General features: G+C 49.6%; 1 non-coding gene across 1 annotated transcript; it reads right to left on the bottom strand.

Annotated features, from left to right (window-relative positions):
• Positions 1-333: 333 nt before the first annotated feature.
• TRNAA-CGC (transfer RNA alanine (anticodon CGC)) lies at positions 334-405 on the bottom strand. Its single transcript has one exon. It is a non-coding gene; the product is annotated as a tRNA-Ala (tRNA).
• Positions 406-16,561: the final 16,156 nt, after the last annotated feature.

Below are 16,561 nucleotides of genomic sequence, written 5' to 3'. Positions count from 1 at the left end.
GGCAACCCTGAAAGCCACGGCTGCATGAATTATTGTAATATGGGGGGATAAAAAGTCACGTTCCGATGGACGCCTCCAAGGGTAGGATAGCATTTTTGCGCACCTGAATATTAAGTAGATTCGCTGGAGCCCTGTTTTTCACGTACAATGAAATATTCAACTCATGAAAGCTTCCCTTAAAAGCGAGTGAACAGAATCTTCAGTGATTTGAGCTTTGCCTGTATATGCAGCCAATACTTGTCGGCGCATGAGATCGAACTGGCAGTGAGTGGAAAGATCATTCAAATTAGTTGGACGCTACGCAAAAAAGAGGCTTGAAAAAAAAAAGACGGCTGGAGGTGCCGGGGTTCGAACCCGGGACTTCTCACATGCGAAGCGAGCGCTCTACCACTGAGCTACACCCCCAGAACAGAAAATGCTGTCACAGCGTGCCGTGTCATAATAGTTAGAATTTTGCCTTTTTATTTAGTGAAGTGTGAGGTCAGGTTGAAGCACTCATGTACGCAAAGAATTCGCGGCAACCTGCCATTACAGATATCAAATGGAGATATATATCCTCGGTCAATGTCGGTTATTGATGCATACTAGCAAGCATACGTTTCCTCTTTCTCTCATAGGGGCTCTACTTACAAAAAGAATTCTAGACAGCATTGAGTTTAGGAACACGTGGGCACGTTATAGTATGAAAACGTGGGTATCTTATATGGTATTCCATGCAAACGTATACGCCTCGCTATTTGGCAGCCAACGTTGAAAGATATTGCCGCGACAGGTTAGCCACGTCCAAGTAGCCGCCGCAATCATCATGGCAAGAGCACCAGCAAGACCAAGCTGGCATGCGTCACGCGTTCGGGCGCTCCAACAACGAGGAAGAGGAAGTTAGTTGAATCTGTGCCTCTCGTCTACTCGGACTCGACGACGATAGTCATTAGGCTTGTGGGCACAAGTTCGCCCTAATAAAGTTGCTTGTTTTTTTAGCCTGTCTGCCTCAGCATCGTTACATTTCTGGTGGAGTTGCTGGGTTATGAATCGAAGCCCCGCGAGCTCAAGACAGCGTAGCCCCGACGACCAGCCTATCAACCCCGTGGAAGTGACTCCTGTACACCAGAGGGCAAGTCGCCGTCTTCGAGGTGACTCACCTGAGTTCGGTCCTCTTCACTTCTCACCAAGGGGAATTCAAACAATGGATGCCACCACAATGACTACCCAGGTAACACCAGCACAAGTGTTCATTAGCCAACCGCACCAGCCGCCAGTATTCCACGGCGACTCGTACGAGGATGTGGAAGATTGGCTGGACCTGTTCGAGAGAGTGGCGCGCTTGAATGGATGGGACGAAAGAGAGAAGCTCCGTCGCGTATACTTCGCCCTGGAAGACTTCGCAAAGACATGGTTTGAAAACCATGAAACCTCGTTGTCTACCTGGGAGGTATTTCGACGACAAGCGGTGGCTACATTCGCGAACGTAGACCGAAAAGAAAAAGCGGAAGCTGCTCTTCAATCCAGGAACCAGCTCACAAACGAGAGTGCTGCCATGTACATTGAGGACATGGTCCGTCTGTTCAAGCGTGCGGATTACAACATGGCTGAAGATAAGAAGGTGCGCCATCTAATGCGCGGAGTAAAGCAAGAGCTGTTCGCCGTTCTCGTCCGCAACCCTCCAAGCACTGTTGCTGAGTTTTATTCCGAAGCGACGGCCATCGAAAGAACACTAGAACAGCGCGCTCGGCAGTACAACCGGAATGTTAACTGCGCATCTGCACAGCTATTCTCTGGAGGCGTGCGAAACGACGTTGAAGCCCTGCGAGAGCTCATTAGATCAGTTATTCGGGAAGAACTGAGCAGACTGCAAATGCCCCAGACTTCAACTGCACTATCTGTTACAGACGTTGTTCGTGACGAACTGAGGCAGGTCATACGAGAACCAGAGCGTGAGCTGCAGCCAGTTCGACCTATCCGAACGTACTCTGAAGTTCTCCGACAACCCACAGTACACAACAATGCAGCAGTTGCGATGGCGGCGACTCCTCTCCCATCTACAGCACGCAGCGCACCTCGTCCACGGGAACCAACGGCTACCTGTCTGCCCCCAGGAGCACGTAGCACGCATCGCTATGCGGATCCTAGGCCCAGGAAAAGTGACGTCTGGCGTGATCACGAGCGCAGGCCTCTTTGTTTCCATTGTGGCGAAGCGGGTCATTTGTACAGATTCTGCCCTTACCGACAGGCTGGATTAAGAGGCTTCCCGTCGTATGCACCGTGCCCCGAAACGGCGAGCGACCAGCGGAGATTGAGGAGTACTTGGCCACGCGCCAGAACTCGCCACCTCTACGCCAACGTCGGTCACGGTCACCATCGCCTATGCGCTACCGGTCATCCAGCCCACGTGCACCTTCAAGGCAGCCTGGTCATCGCTCTCCAAGTCCACTCCCGGAAAACTGAAGAAAGCGACCTGTGGAGGTGAGGCCGCTGATAACATCAATTACGAAGATCCTCCGATATGGCTTGAGGGCGACGACGGAGTATTTCCGGTAAATCGGTGCAACCACGAAAGCGTTACTTCAGATTTGCGGTTGAGAATAGAAGGATGGGAGCTGAATGCCTTAGTCGACACCGGTGCTGATTATTCAGTGATAAGTCACAAGATGGTGAAGAAGCTAAACAAAGTTTTGACACAGTGGAGTGGATCGCAGATACGCACGGCAGGTGGTCACATTATTACGCCCCTTGGCAGATGCACCGCAAGACTTGAAATACGGGGCTTTATTTACGTTGCCGATTTCATTGTGCTACCAGAATGTTCAAGAGACCTCATTATAGGAATGGATTTTTTGCGAGCTAATGGCGCCGTAATTAACCTGCGAAGGTCCAGCGTGTCGTTTTCGACTGAACGAGCTATACCTGTAGAGGAATCTGAGGGACGCCTAACTGCTCTACGCGTTGTTCATGATGACGTAACTGTGCCACCACGCTGCAGCATAATGGTGCTCGTAGAGAATGACGCATCTTACAACCGCGAAGGCATAGCGGATACAAATGTAGGGCTGTTTTTGAAGAAAGGTGTCTGCGTAGCTCGGGGTCTTGTTCACTTGACGAATGGCCGTGCAGATGTCCTACTTACGAATTTCTCCAATGAACTTCAACACATCGCTCAAGGCACGGCTATTGCCTATTTACACGACTTCTGTATGGCGACAGAACTATGCAGCTTAACCACGTCAACCACTCGACCAGTGGCCTGCAACATCGACACATCCGTGACCGTCAACCAGAGTCTTCCGGACAGTCAAAAGAAACAGATTTACGCCTTAGTAAAAGAATTCTCTGATTGCTTTTCAATTGCCTCGAAGGTCCAGCGCACGTCAATTACGAAACACAGAATTATAACGCAAGATGACACGAGGCCTATATGCCAGCATCCATATCGAGTGTCACAGAAAGAACGGGAAATCATTAAGAAGCAAGTGGAGGAAATGCTTTCGGATGATGTCATCCAGCCTTCGAATAGTCCATGGGCGTCCCCCGTAGTGCTCGTTAAGAAGAAAGACAACACGCTTAGATTCTGTGTCGACTACCGAAAACTCAACAGTGTAACTAAACGAGATGTCTACCCCTTGCCACGTATTGACGATACACTAGATCGGCTGCGATCCGCAAAGTTTTTCTCCTCCTTGGATCTGAAAAGCGGATATTGGCAAATAGAGGTAGACGAGCGGGACCGTGAAAAAACGGCATTCGTAACACCAGATGGCCTCTACGAATTCAAAGCGCTTCCATTCGGCCTCTGTTCCGCGCCAGCGACGTTCCAGCGAATGATGGACACTGTCCTCGCGGGATTGAAATGGCAGTCATGCCTAGTGTATTTGGATGACGTGGTGGTATTCTCTGCAACGTTCGACAAACATCTAGAGCGACTGCGCACTGTATTACAAGCCATCCGGTCAGCAAACTTGACAATAAAACCCGAAAAATGCCACTTCTGCTTCGAAGAGCTGAGATTCCTTGGACATGTCATTAGTTCTGACGGTGTTCGTCCTGATCCAGAAAAGACAGCCGCTGTTCAGAGGTTCCCTACACCCAAAGACAAAAAGTCAGTGCGTCGATTTTTGGGTTTATGTGCCTACTATAGGCGATTTGTGGAAAACTTTTCAAAGATTGCGGAACCTCTTACAAAACTAACGAAAAACGACGTGCCCTTCACATGGGAAAGCGAACAACAGAAAGCTTTTGATGAATTAAGAAAACGGCTACAGGGTTCACCAATACTTGCCCATTTTGATGAGACGGCTGACACTGAAGTCCATACCGATGCCAGCAATGTCGGCCTCGGCGCCATCCTGGTCCAGTGGCAAAATGGTCAAGAGAAAGTGTTAGCCTATGCCAGCCGCAAACTCTCAAAAGCTGAGGCAAACTACTCTGCTACTGAAAAAGAGTGCCTCGCAGTCATCTGGGCAATAAATAAGTTTCGACCCTACCTTTATGGTAGACCGTTCAGAGCTGTCAGTGACCACCATGCTCTATGCTGGCTAGCAAATCTCAAGGATCCGTCAGGTCGACTAGCCAGATGGAGCCTTAGGCTGCAGGAGTATGACATTACGGTCGTATACAAATCTGGAAGGAAACACAGTGATGCCGACTGCCTGTCACGCTCTCCCGTCGATCCAAGTGTACCAGAAGCGGAAGACTTCCCGTTTCTAAGCGTTGTCGACGCATCCGAAATCGCTCAACAACAACGAGATGACCCGGATTTGCTGGCGCTTATACAACACCTGCAGGGTCTCGACGTTCAAGTACCTCGCATATTCTCCAGAGGGCTCTCCACGTTCTGCCTTCGAGGAAGTGTCCTTTACAGGAGGAACTTTGAACCTAATGGCGAAACGTTTTTACTAGTCGTGCCCACATCCATGCGACAGGAAATTCTGCATGCATGCCACGACGAGCCAACATCCGGCCACATGGGTGTGAGCCGAACATTCGCCAGGATTCGCCTGAAGTACTATTGGCCTAAGTTGCTCGCATCAGTGCAGCACTACGTGAAAACTTGTCGTCAATGTCAACGGCGCAAAACTCCAGCCGTAAAACCAGCCGGCCTTCTCCATCCAATAGACCCTCCGGATGCCCTATTCCAACAAGTTGGCATGGACTTCCTAGGACCTTTCCCGACATCATGTGCAGGCAAGAAATGGATTGTGGTAGCTACGGACTATCTGACCCGTTATGCTGAGACTGACTCTCTGTACAGTGCGACAGCTGCCGAAGTCGCCAAGTTCTTTGTGAACAACATAGTGCTCAGACATGGTGCGCCCATCGTCGTTATTACGGATCGGGGCACAGCATTTACTGCAGACCTTATGCAATGTCTGATGCGCATGACAAATACCGATCACAGAAGAACAACGGCGTATCACCCTCAGTCGAATGGTTTGACCGAACGCCTCAACAGAACTCTGACCGACATGCTATCAATGTATGTCGATGTTGAACATAAACAGTGGGATGAAATATTACCCTACGTAACATTCGCATATAATACCGCCGTTCAAGAAACAACCCACGTTGCCCCTTTCGAACTAGTATTCGGCCGAAGAGTGACCACCCCACTGGATGCCATGTTACCCCTACAGGACGAAAACAGCTATCCACCTGACTTAGATGACTTCTTGCAACGAGCCGAAGAAGCACGACAAATGGCAAGATACCGAATACGCCGTCAACAGCGCGTCGACTCTAGTCGGTACAACAAGCGACGCAGTGACGCACTTTATCATCCCGGTGACAAAGTGTGGATATGGATCCCAGTGCGCCGCCGCGGACTCTCTGAAAAGCTTCTTTGTCGATACTTCGGCCCTTATGAAGTACTCAACCGTATCAGCGACGTCACTTATGAAGTCAGATCCGCGGGACACGTGAGCTCAAGACGCCGCAATACCACGGAAGTGGTACACGTAGTCCGCATGAAGCCCTATCACGACAGATCGTCGGAAAACGAGTGAGAGGGCGCATGTATCATTTTACTCTCTCAAGCATCGGGACGATGCGTCTGAGGAGGGGGATAATGCCGCGACAGGTTAGCCACGTCCAAGTAGCCGCCGCAATCATCATGGCAAGAGCACCAGCAAGACCAAGCTGGCATGCGTCACGCGTTCGGGCGCTCCAACAACGAGGAAGAGGAAGTTAGTTGAATCTGTGCCTCTCGTCTACTCGGACTCGACGACGATAGTCATTAGGCTTGTGGGCACAAGTTCGCCCTAATAAAGTTGCTTGTTTTTTTTAGCCTGTCTGCCTCAGCATCGTTACAATATTGAAACTCGTTTATTTTGGTGCATCCGAATTAGGACTGTTTGCGATGCTCGGCGTGGACCACGCGGCATTGTTTCAGAAGCCTCGCGATTGTTTAACTTCATTCCGCTAAGAATTCGCGCAGCACGCGAACAGTCTTTATGTGGCCACAAGTGATAACGGCGAAACCTCTGCTAGCACATGTATGAAAGCCGGCGCCCTTAAGTGCTTGTCAGTTTTATTGGTGGTCTATGCTCTGGTTGCCGCTATAAGTGTTACGGGTGTAACACCGTAGTTTGAGATTTGTTCCACGGACGCAGGTTCGCCCAAATAAAGTTTCAGCTTAAGAAAGCCGATTTATTTCTTCGTCAATGTCACAACGATGTGACAATATGACTGGTAATAATTATCCTCCACCAGGTCTCATTTAGTGATGGGGATTATTCACACCAGCTGTTCTCGTGTTAAACTGTTAGGCCTAATGTACCAACGAGCAATCATTTGTCATTTTATGTACAAACAGGTTGGTGCTAATGCGTGGTGATGGCTATACTCCTCCTAATTTTCAGAATAGTTGTTGCAGATTATAGTGAACAGTAATTACTGCTGCCGCCACAGGTTTCACCATTACGAAGGTTTTATTTGCTTGTGAAACGACAGTGAGCTCGGACCAATTGTACGACCAGAAGACGCCGTCTCCTCCGGGCATAGTCTGCTCGCCTCGGTAGATCAGTGGCTACAGGGTGCTAGACTGCTGGCCCGCAGGTCGCGGGTTCAATCACGGCCGTAGCGGTCGCATTATGGTGGAAGTGAAATTGCAAAGACCCGTGGGCTGTAGGTTGTGAGTGCATGTCAATAACACCACATGGTCAAATTTTCCGGAGCCCTCCCTTACGGCGTCTCTCACATTCAGATCTTGGTTTGGGGAGTAACACGCCCACATAACAATATTGACACGCTGTGTTGGTGGCAGAAGACGAGAGCGAAGAAGTGAATCGCAGCTGTGGCTGAGTAAACAGTCCTCCGTGCACTTCAAGTTCCTGTCTATCGTTTCCTCTCGCGACAATATTATTTTTATGCGGGCATAGTCAGCCTCATGTATTCACACAATAGTGAGGAAAGCGCTGCGACGAATCTTTGCTCTCTCCCTGAAGGAGAACCCTACGCGTCGCTTATGGGAGACATTCTAGCTGCTCAAACGCAAAAAAAAAAACCATCTGTTACTCTCGTGAACTCAATCAATGACTTTTTAATAAATATTAGGACAGTTAATTTACCTTTTGCCAACATGCGTCGTGTGTAATTATTATATCTCTGAACGTGAACTGAAACCATCAATTTTCTCCCGGTTTTAACTTTCAAAGCATATATTGAGAAAGTACAGAGAACAGGAAGTTGGTATTTGATCAGAAGTACTTGGGAGAAAGCAAGTTCACCCGTTTATCGTGCCGCTGATAAGCGAAAGTATTGCGGCCATTGGAACACTGGCTTATTGATCGTCACCAAGAAAAGTATGTGATATTAGCTGAAATTCGACGCTTTACAACCACGAACTGACAGTGAGAGACGCCGTGGTGGAGGGCTCCGGAAATTTCACCACATCGTGTTCTTTGACGAGCACTCTCATCGCACTGCACACGTTAAGAAAAATATCGAGCGTTTCGGAAATAGAACAGTGGTGATGTGACTAAGCGGAATTTCGGTTCTAGCTAATAGCCGCCAAGAAAGAATGCGATGTCGGATGCTCGCGGGTCAAGTGCACAGACTGCAACGCTTATTACATATTTCTACGTGCGCACATCTCTTAAGTGCGGTACGCTTTACTACTTTCTCCATTTGAAGCGAAAGTCATGTGTTCGACACCGCCACGGCCATCGCATTTCGGTACAGGCGAAATGCCAAGGGCCCGCGTATACTGTGCTACGCGCGTCCACGTTAATGAACACTAAACGGCTAAAACTTGCGATGCCCTTAATTACGGGGTGCTTCACAATCCTATCATCCTCTCCTTTCCCCTAAGCATGTGTCATCACCCCCCCTCCCCCCCCTCTCTCTCCAAGCCTTGCTGTCCAGCTCCTATTACCAGTTACGACTCCCGACTAATGAGGGCGACCACTGCGAGCACCCAATAACAGTATTTGTGCTATCAAAGAGGTTGTTGTGCTGGTGAAAATAAAATAAGTAACAACCCCGCCCCCTTCTTCGGTGTTACTTCAAGCGGACATTGCTTGTTTCTTGTTTCCCATATTGCTTGCTTCTTGTTTCCATGCTATGAAAAAAAAAACGTTCATATATATACTTTCTCCAGATATCGAACTTCTCAATTTTAGTCCTTGTAATAAACTGTAGGACATCTTAGGTTGAAATATCTGCCCTTCCTTTTTGTAAAAAATATCAGCCACTGTGCGCCGATATTTCGGGGCACCTCGTTTAGACTGACAGAAACTGTTTAGAAAAAGTTTATTTACAGCAAGTACAGAACACAAAGGCTTTATACCATTCTAGTAACAGGGCACATACACTTCGGCACATCTATATTTCACGACTAACATCACTACGTTACAGTGAAGACATTTGCTCTAATATGCATGATTATTTTGGAATACATGAACACAAAAATTCAATGTGATATCACGATACAAGGGTATAACGATACAATAGATCCAAATGAAACACAATTTGTAACAAATGAAATCATATCTAACAACTCAACGGGCGCTGCTTAGCACCAAGTCGGTCGCAAAATGAGTTGTATCCTATCGTGTTCCACCTTGACGAAAGGACACGACCAATGCCGCAGAAACTCTTGCTCCCCGAGGAAGAAAAGCTCTTCGGAGAGAAACGCGAGGATCTCTCGTCTCGTTCTCCCCAGTATCGGCCACAAGGCACGCCGGCAGCAATTGGCAGCTACGGCCCTACATCGGTTTCTCCAAAGGCTGAACAGCCCCGCAACTATTGAGAGAGCGGAGAAGCGGCTCCGTGGAAATCAGCCGTTGGACACGAAAGTTCGCACACCCTGTCCCCGAAAACCAGCATTAACCACACGCCAAAAAAGGCGGGGAACCACACATTCAAACGTCGCAAGTCGATTGGTCTCTGCCATGACGCAGTTGGGGCAAGTGGAAGTGCGAACTACCTGCCATCGCTTCAGCCAATCTCGCGTGGGGAGCAAGCCCCAGCCCAACCTCCAGACAAAGTCTCTGAGATGCCCTGGCAACACTGCGGCAGTTGTTGGTTTGCAAGCGCGGTTCATTACAGATTGACGATGCTGGGGCACCAAGGGCCGTAGAAGGGCAGCCATTGTGTCCACCACTTTAGAATCGGCCACCTCTATTTCTGGGCACGTAGCTTCCAAACGTCGGTGAAATGCCAGAAGGGCTCGATACAAAGATGGTAATTTAGTAATTGGGGACCTTTGTTTATTTGGCTATCCGGCAAGAAGACGCGTAGTGATGGCCCCAGATGGTAGCGAGCCAGTGTCTCAGCGGGCATGTCATCATTGCTTAGTATTCGCAATAGAGTGCGGAGGCACAATGTAGAAGGCGCGACGGAAACGTCGGGGAATGCAAAACCGCCTTGATCTCGCGGTTGAGCTAACGCTGAACGTGATAACAATTCTGTGCCACCAGGCCGAAAAAATGAACTGATGCAGCTTTGCACTTTCCTGCAGACGTGGAGCGGTGGTTTAACAGAATAGCAAAGGTACCAAAATTTTCCTAGGTACACCGTTTGAGTTAAGTATCGGCGTTCCAAGAGGGGGAATTCGAAGTACCTGGCTGCTTTGATATCATTTAGAAGAGTTTGTACAACGGATGACCAGATGCTATTCTGTATACCAAATACAGTGAAAGTAACTCCGAGTATTGAAATCTCAGGAGGCCACTGTAAAGGCGACGTGATGTTGGTACGACCGCTGGGGTTGCCAATAAAAAATACTGGCTTTTAGAAAAGTTTAACCTTGCACCGGAGATAATACTGAAATCATGGAATGTATCAAGAGCATGCTGCAGCGACTGTTCATTATGTACATATAGTGTGATATCATCTGGATATGCAGCGACCTTTACTTGAGTGTTACCGGGCAGAGGTAAGCCACGAATCTGCGGGTGATGTTCAACGGCCCTTAAGAAGGGCTCTAATGCAAGGATAAATAACGCTGGGGAGAGGGGACACCCTTGACAGACCCCACGCGTGACTCTAAATGCGTGACTCTCACGGGAATCTAAGTAAAGGGTACTTTCTAAATTAGTGTACATCGCGTTGATAAGGTCAATGAGCTTATCCGGGAATCGTATGCATGTAAAACATTTAGTATGAAGCCATGCTCTATGAAATCAAAAGCTTTCTCTTGATCTAATGAAACCAACAGTCCTTGCGCACATCGGCTAATGGTGTATTGAATGATGTCACGCGTTAACCACGTATGGGTGTGTATTTCTCGGCCCGGAACAGAACAGACCTGGTGGGGAGCGATTAATGTTGCAAGAAATGGACTGATTCGGCGCATCAAAATGTTAGCCAAGAGCTTGTAATCTACATTGAGCAGGGTAATAGGGTGCCAATCTTCTGGTCGCGTGGACATCGGGTCTTTTTTGGGAAATAATGTTATACGGCCTTTGTGGAAAGAAGTTGGAGGTGTAATATCTTGGAAACACTTGCAAATGACGCGTGACATAGTTGGACCAATGATAGGCCAGAACTGTACATAAAACTCTTCAGGGAGTCCGTCAGGCCCTGGAGCCGATCCCTTTTTCATTGCGTCTAATGCGCCTTTGATTTCGTCAACGGATGGCGGTGATAGGAGGACGTCATTTGACATGTTGGAATCATGAGGTAAATCTGTTAGCAGACGATGCGAAGAAACGGATCCTGGGTAACAGACATTAGCACTAGATTTAGCTATTGACTCAAAGTGTTGAGTGAATTCCTGAAAGTCGCGCGTACCCGCAGCAGCTGGGGGGATAGAGTTCAGCTAGTGGGCAGGCGAGCCTAGTGGACAAAGCAGAGCTCTGCGTGCATACCTTAGCACCTCAGGGTGCGCACAGGGTGCACGTCTACAGCGCCAAGCTGCAGCCGAGAGTGAAGAAGCGTGCATAATACGCTGGTACCGTTCAACGAGCTCCTCTTGCCATGCCCGCATTACAGTGGAAGGACTGGGATCTCGACTGGCAATGCGCATCTTATGGATTAACAATGACGCATCTTTCGACATACGGGTGCAAAGTCCTCTGCCCGACGCACTGCAATGATGCCGCCACTGTTCTTTGAGGTGATCCCAATCAGCTACATCGGCCCCAATGAGCGATGCGCGTAACGCTCGGGATAATTTCTCCGTAGCCTGAGAGTCCTGGAGGACGCGGCAATCGAGACGCCATGGTCTGTGAACCATTGGCGTCCCCGCTCGCAGGCGGAGAGATAACATAACCAGCCGATGGTCGCTAATGTACACTGCATGGTGTCGGTGGCAATGACATTACCCCGGTGTCGTGAACGTAGGTAATGAGACTGGGGTATGCATACACGCGATCAATTCGGCTGCTCGACGCCAAGTATAGGCATAATTACTGCCATGCACACTTTGATGAATGTCACTCAATTCTAATTGCTGAGCTAGACGTTCGAGTTCTCTGGCATTCCAGTTTGACCAGCCGCGACCCGGACCTCAAACGTCTGCGTGCGAGTCTAAGACACAATTGAAATCCCCTAAAAGTGCCACATAACGGGAATTTAAAAGGAACGCATCAAGAGATTGGAAGAACGCGTTTGAGTTCTCGCGTGCCGCTGGGGCATACACGGCAACAAATCTTATTCTTAACGAAAAAAAGGTGCAGTCGAACGCCAGCACGCGTCCGAAGGCATCGAAGGAAACATGATGGTCACGTAAAAGACCTCGGTTAAAACTAACGACTCCAACGCCAGTCGAACGCGTGCTGGCGTACGAAAAGAAACAATCAAAATTGAACGCGCGCTTGAAAGCGAGTACATCAGAAAGCTTGAAAAAATTTGTTTCTTGCACGAACAGGGGGGTCGCCGAGTAGCGAGAGCATGCGACGGACGCGAATCACATCGGCTCCGGCTCAGGTTCAATTTCAAGAAGAATTTCTTCCTGGCGACCTGTTGCAACGATAGGAACTTGTTCCTAGCATCACCACTGTCAAGCCTATACCGGACTTCAACCTGTGAGTGCGCTTTTAAACGTTTTAACGCTTTCGAAAGTTCTTGAAGAGGTCCACCTCGCTAACCCTAACAAGCCGGAGACGCGGCTTGGACAGAACGCCGCCCCGCTCTACAGCGGATGGCGAGCGTCTCTGGGAGCGTCGCAGCCGACGAGAAGCACTCATTGCCCTCTCGCTCCACGGACCACATGATGGATACGCAGACCAGTCAAGACGCCGATACGCAGGTGAGCGATGAGGACAACGCAAATCCATGGATCACTGTTACCAAGAGAGCGAACAAACGCCGACAGCTGCCACCCCATAACGTACCGACTGAACAGCTGCCCAGCACGCCGTCTGAGCCCGCTCTACGCCAGAGCCGGCCTAGGACGCGTCTACCAAGACTCCCACCGCTACCTGCCGAGGACTACAAGCTAGCAATTCGTCCCCATGGTGGATTAAATCTCAGCAAGGTTAGCCCCAAGACATTACTTCTCGCCGTAGTTCATGCAGCAAATATACGCAGTGAGAAGCCTGATATCAAGCTTCGAGTTGACGAAAATCAAAATGTGCTAACAATAAGCACCTCATCTGAACACATCGCCATGGCACTTGGACAAATCACCAAAATTACAGTGCACGCAACAACCTACCACATCACCTCTTATGGTATTGCGCCTGATAATTCGTGCAAAGGGGTGGTCAACGGAATAGGCCATGAAATCACACCAGACGAATTCCTGACAGAAGTTGATGTACCGGGCTACGAGGTCCTTACGTGCAGACGCCTCGGCGACTCCGGAGCAATGGTGCTCACATTTTGTGGCAAGCGAGTCCCTTTCTTCGTGAACGCGTACGGACAGGCTCTCCGCTGCTACCTCTACAAACGGACTATTCCCCACTGTAGAAAGTGCAACAAAACTGGACACCGCGAAGATGTGTGCCCACAGCCTCCTGACACACCGAAATGTCGAGTGTGCGGGGATTCACTATCACCCAACAACCACGAGTGCCACCCTTCTTGCATGCTTTGTGGTGGCGACCACCCGACGGCTGCCAAACCATGCCCAAAGCGGTTTTTGCCACCTGTCGACCGACGCAAACCACCCCGGTCAGCTACTCCCACCAAGAAGGCCCAGCCACCATCTCCCAGCCCCGGACGGCAGAGCAGTGCGTCCGGGAGTGCAGCCAGGCGAAGGAGCCATTCCAGGGATAAGTCGGGGCCCAAGCGAGGAAACTCGTCATCGCGGAGTGGTTTCGCTGGCCAGCCGAGATCTCAAGGCTGGCACACGGACGGGACAACGCATCATCATGGCCAGCAAAGCGGTTCCCACAAGAAAGCACAAACGGTAAGCTGGGCAGGGCAGTTCCCTCCTCTCCCTCCCTCTCCACACCAGTCCCACTCCCTCACAGAAACATCAACGCAGGAAAGAACACCACAACCGACGCCACCTAGACTACCACAACCCATGTCAGTAGACACTCAGCTTCACCCTGACATGTCGTCAACTACGGCACGATCCGACTATTGCACACGAGAGGCGTTGAACGAAATGGCTACTTCTTTAAGGAACGAATTCGCAGCTATGATGCAGGAAGAAATGCAGAAAATGAAGGATAGCATTATGGCTGAACTAACAGCTCCACTACAACAATTGATCCAGCAGGCCCTGCAACCTGCTATCCAGCAGATTGTAACGGATGTTAAACAGCAGATATAGGCTGCACTTGGCCAACTTGATATTTCGCCATCTGCACCAAAACGCACCACGTCTCCGACACGTGAAACACAGCGACCGCATCCTTACATACGCCCCTCCCGTTTCCTATCACCGTCCCGAAAAACCGTCCCAACAGCCGCAGCTGCTGCAGTCCCGCTTCCCACCACCCTCCACCAAGATTTAGCACATTCCGAAATGCCTCCGTGTACTACCGAGGCCCCGCTATTGCATGATCATGGCGAGAAACCGTAGGTCAACGCGTGACACCCCTCAACTCCTACGTGTGTGGCAGTGGAATTGCAGGGGGTATCGTAGGAAACGCGGAGCTCTAATGCAATTTATTGCGACGCAGCAGATTACTCCCGATGTCATAGCGTTACAAGAAGTACAATGTACCCCTACGCTTCCGGGTTACACCACATACACGGACGTAACGAACAATACACCACATCGCACAGCTACATTAGTTTCTAAGCATGTCACTGTCATAGAACACACCCTTCAAAGCACCTCCATCTCACACGTACTTCTCGAATTAGTCCCGTGCTCTCGTTCCAGTAGCAGCCTGTACGTGCTTAACGTTTACAGTGCACCTAACACCAGGAACGATGACTTCGGTAATCTATTCGCACAAATCTGCAAGTTGGGTAAACAAATAGTTATTGTAGGAGATTTCAATGCCCCCCATCCGGCTTGGGGCTACGCAACAGAAACGCCTAAAGGCCGACGACTCGCACAGGTTCTCGCGATTCATCGCATGACCCTGCTGACAGAACCTGATCAACCCACTCGCCTAGGTAATAGTGTGAGCAGGGACACATGCCCCGACCTCACGATAGTCAAGGGCGTTAGTAACCATTCCTGGTGCAACCTCATGGTGAATCTAGGCAGTGATCACCATATACTAACTACAGAGCTCCAAGTAGCAGCCACGCGTGCCCCAGAGCGCATCATAAAACTAACGAATTGGGATGCATTTAGGCGTAATCGTACAACTACCCATCAGGACTCTCCTTCCCTAGAGGCTTGGATATTAAAACTTCACTCCGATTTTCAAAGAGCTACCAAACTCATCGCTGCGACGACAGAAACGCCGGATGTGGACCGGCATCTGCTACATCTCTGGGATGCCCACAGAGGCTTGACACGGCGGTGGCGGCGACAGAAACATAACCGAAAACTTCGTCTCCGAATCGCCAAACTAGCTACTGAGGCACAGGACTATGCGAACATCCTCACTAGCAACAATTGGCATAACTTCTGTGATCGACTCAACGGCTCACTAAGTACACCTCGAACGTGGCGTATACTCCGTGCTCTTTTAAATCCCACGCAGACAAAATCACACACTGCTAACGCAATCCGCACCATTCTCCACAAATCAGGGCTCGACGATAACACTCTGCTGCACACCTTAAAGCAACACTATGTATCCACGGGCCCCCGTCCCGCCTACCGTGATTATCCACACGTACACGATACGCCTCTAGATGAGGACATTACAGAAGCAGAGGTTAGGGCAGCTTTGCAAAGCATTAAGCGCAACACAGCACCCGGTACAGACGGGATTACGTACACACTTCTGCGTAATTTAGATGACCAGTCCATCGAATATTTAACCGCTTTTTACAACGAACATTGGAAAAACGGCACGCTACCACAGGAGTGGCGACACGCAGAAATCATACTTATTCCAAAGCCTGGCAAGCCGCTACCCCTCCAGAATCTTCGCCCTATATCCTTAACTTCATGTGTAGCTAAACTCTTTGAACGCGTTGTTCTCTCTCGACTACAACCATTTCTCGAAGACAATAACTTTTTTCCTGATACACTATTCGGCTACCGTCCTGGTATCTCTACACAGGACGTATTATTACAGCTTAAGGAGGACGTGTTGGATAGCCCCACTTCAAACCAGGTCCGAGCTATTCTGGCCCTGGATCTGAAGGGTGCTTTTGACAACGTCTCCCACGACCTTATTCTTGACAATCTCGCTTCATCTCGGTGTGGCTCACGTATCTACAATTACGTCAGGTCCTTTCTTTCTGACCGCACGGCCACTATTGGGATTGGAGACCTCCGTTCGGACGTCATTCGTCTCGCAGGCAGAGGAACACCACAGGGCTCGGTTCTCTCGCCCACTTTGTTCAACGTGGCTATGGCTAAACTCCCTTCCCCATTACAACAGGTTCCCAACATCCAGCATGCCATCTATGCAGATGACATTACAATTTGGGCGACCAAAGGATCAGACGGAACCATTCAGGACGCCCTACAGGAAGCTGTGTCTGTGGTACAAGACTATGCTGCTGCCGGCAGCCTTACGTGCTCAGTGGATAAGTCGGAGTTGTTATTAGTATACAAGAGGCGCCGCAAAACCGCTGATTCTCCTGACACTTCGCT

Source organism: Rhipicephalus microplus, chromosome 3, assembly GCF_043290135.1.
Source record: "Rhipicephalus microplus isolate Deutch F79 chromosome 3, USDA_Rmic, whole genome shotgun sequence".
Classification (NCBI taxonomy): Eukaryota; Metazoa; Arthropoda; class Arachnida; order Ixodida; family Ixodidae; genus Rhipicephalus; species Rhipicephalus microplus.
The sequence above is the reverse complement of the archived record's forward strand: the minus strand, read 5'-3'. Positions and strand labels throughout refer to the sequence as shown.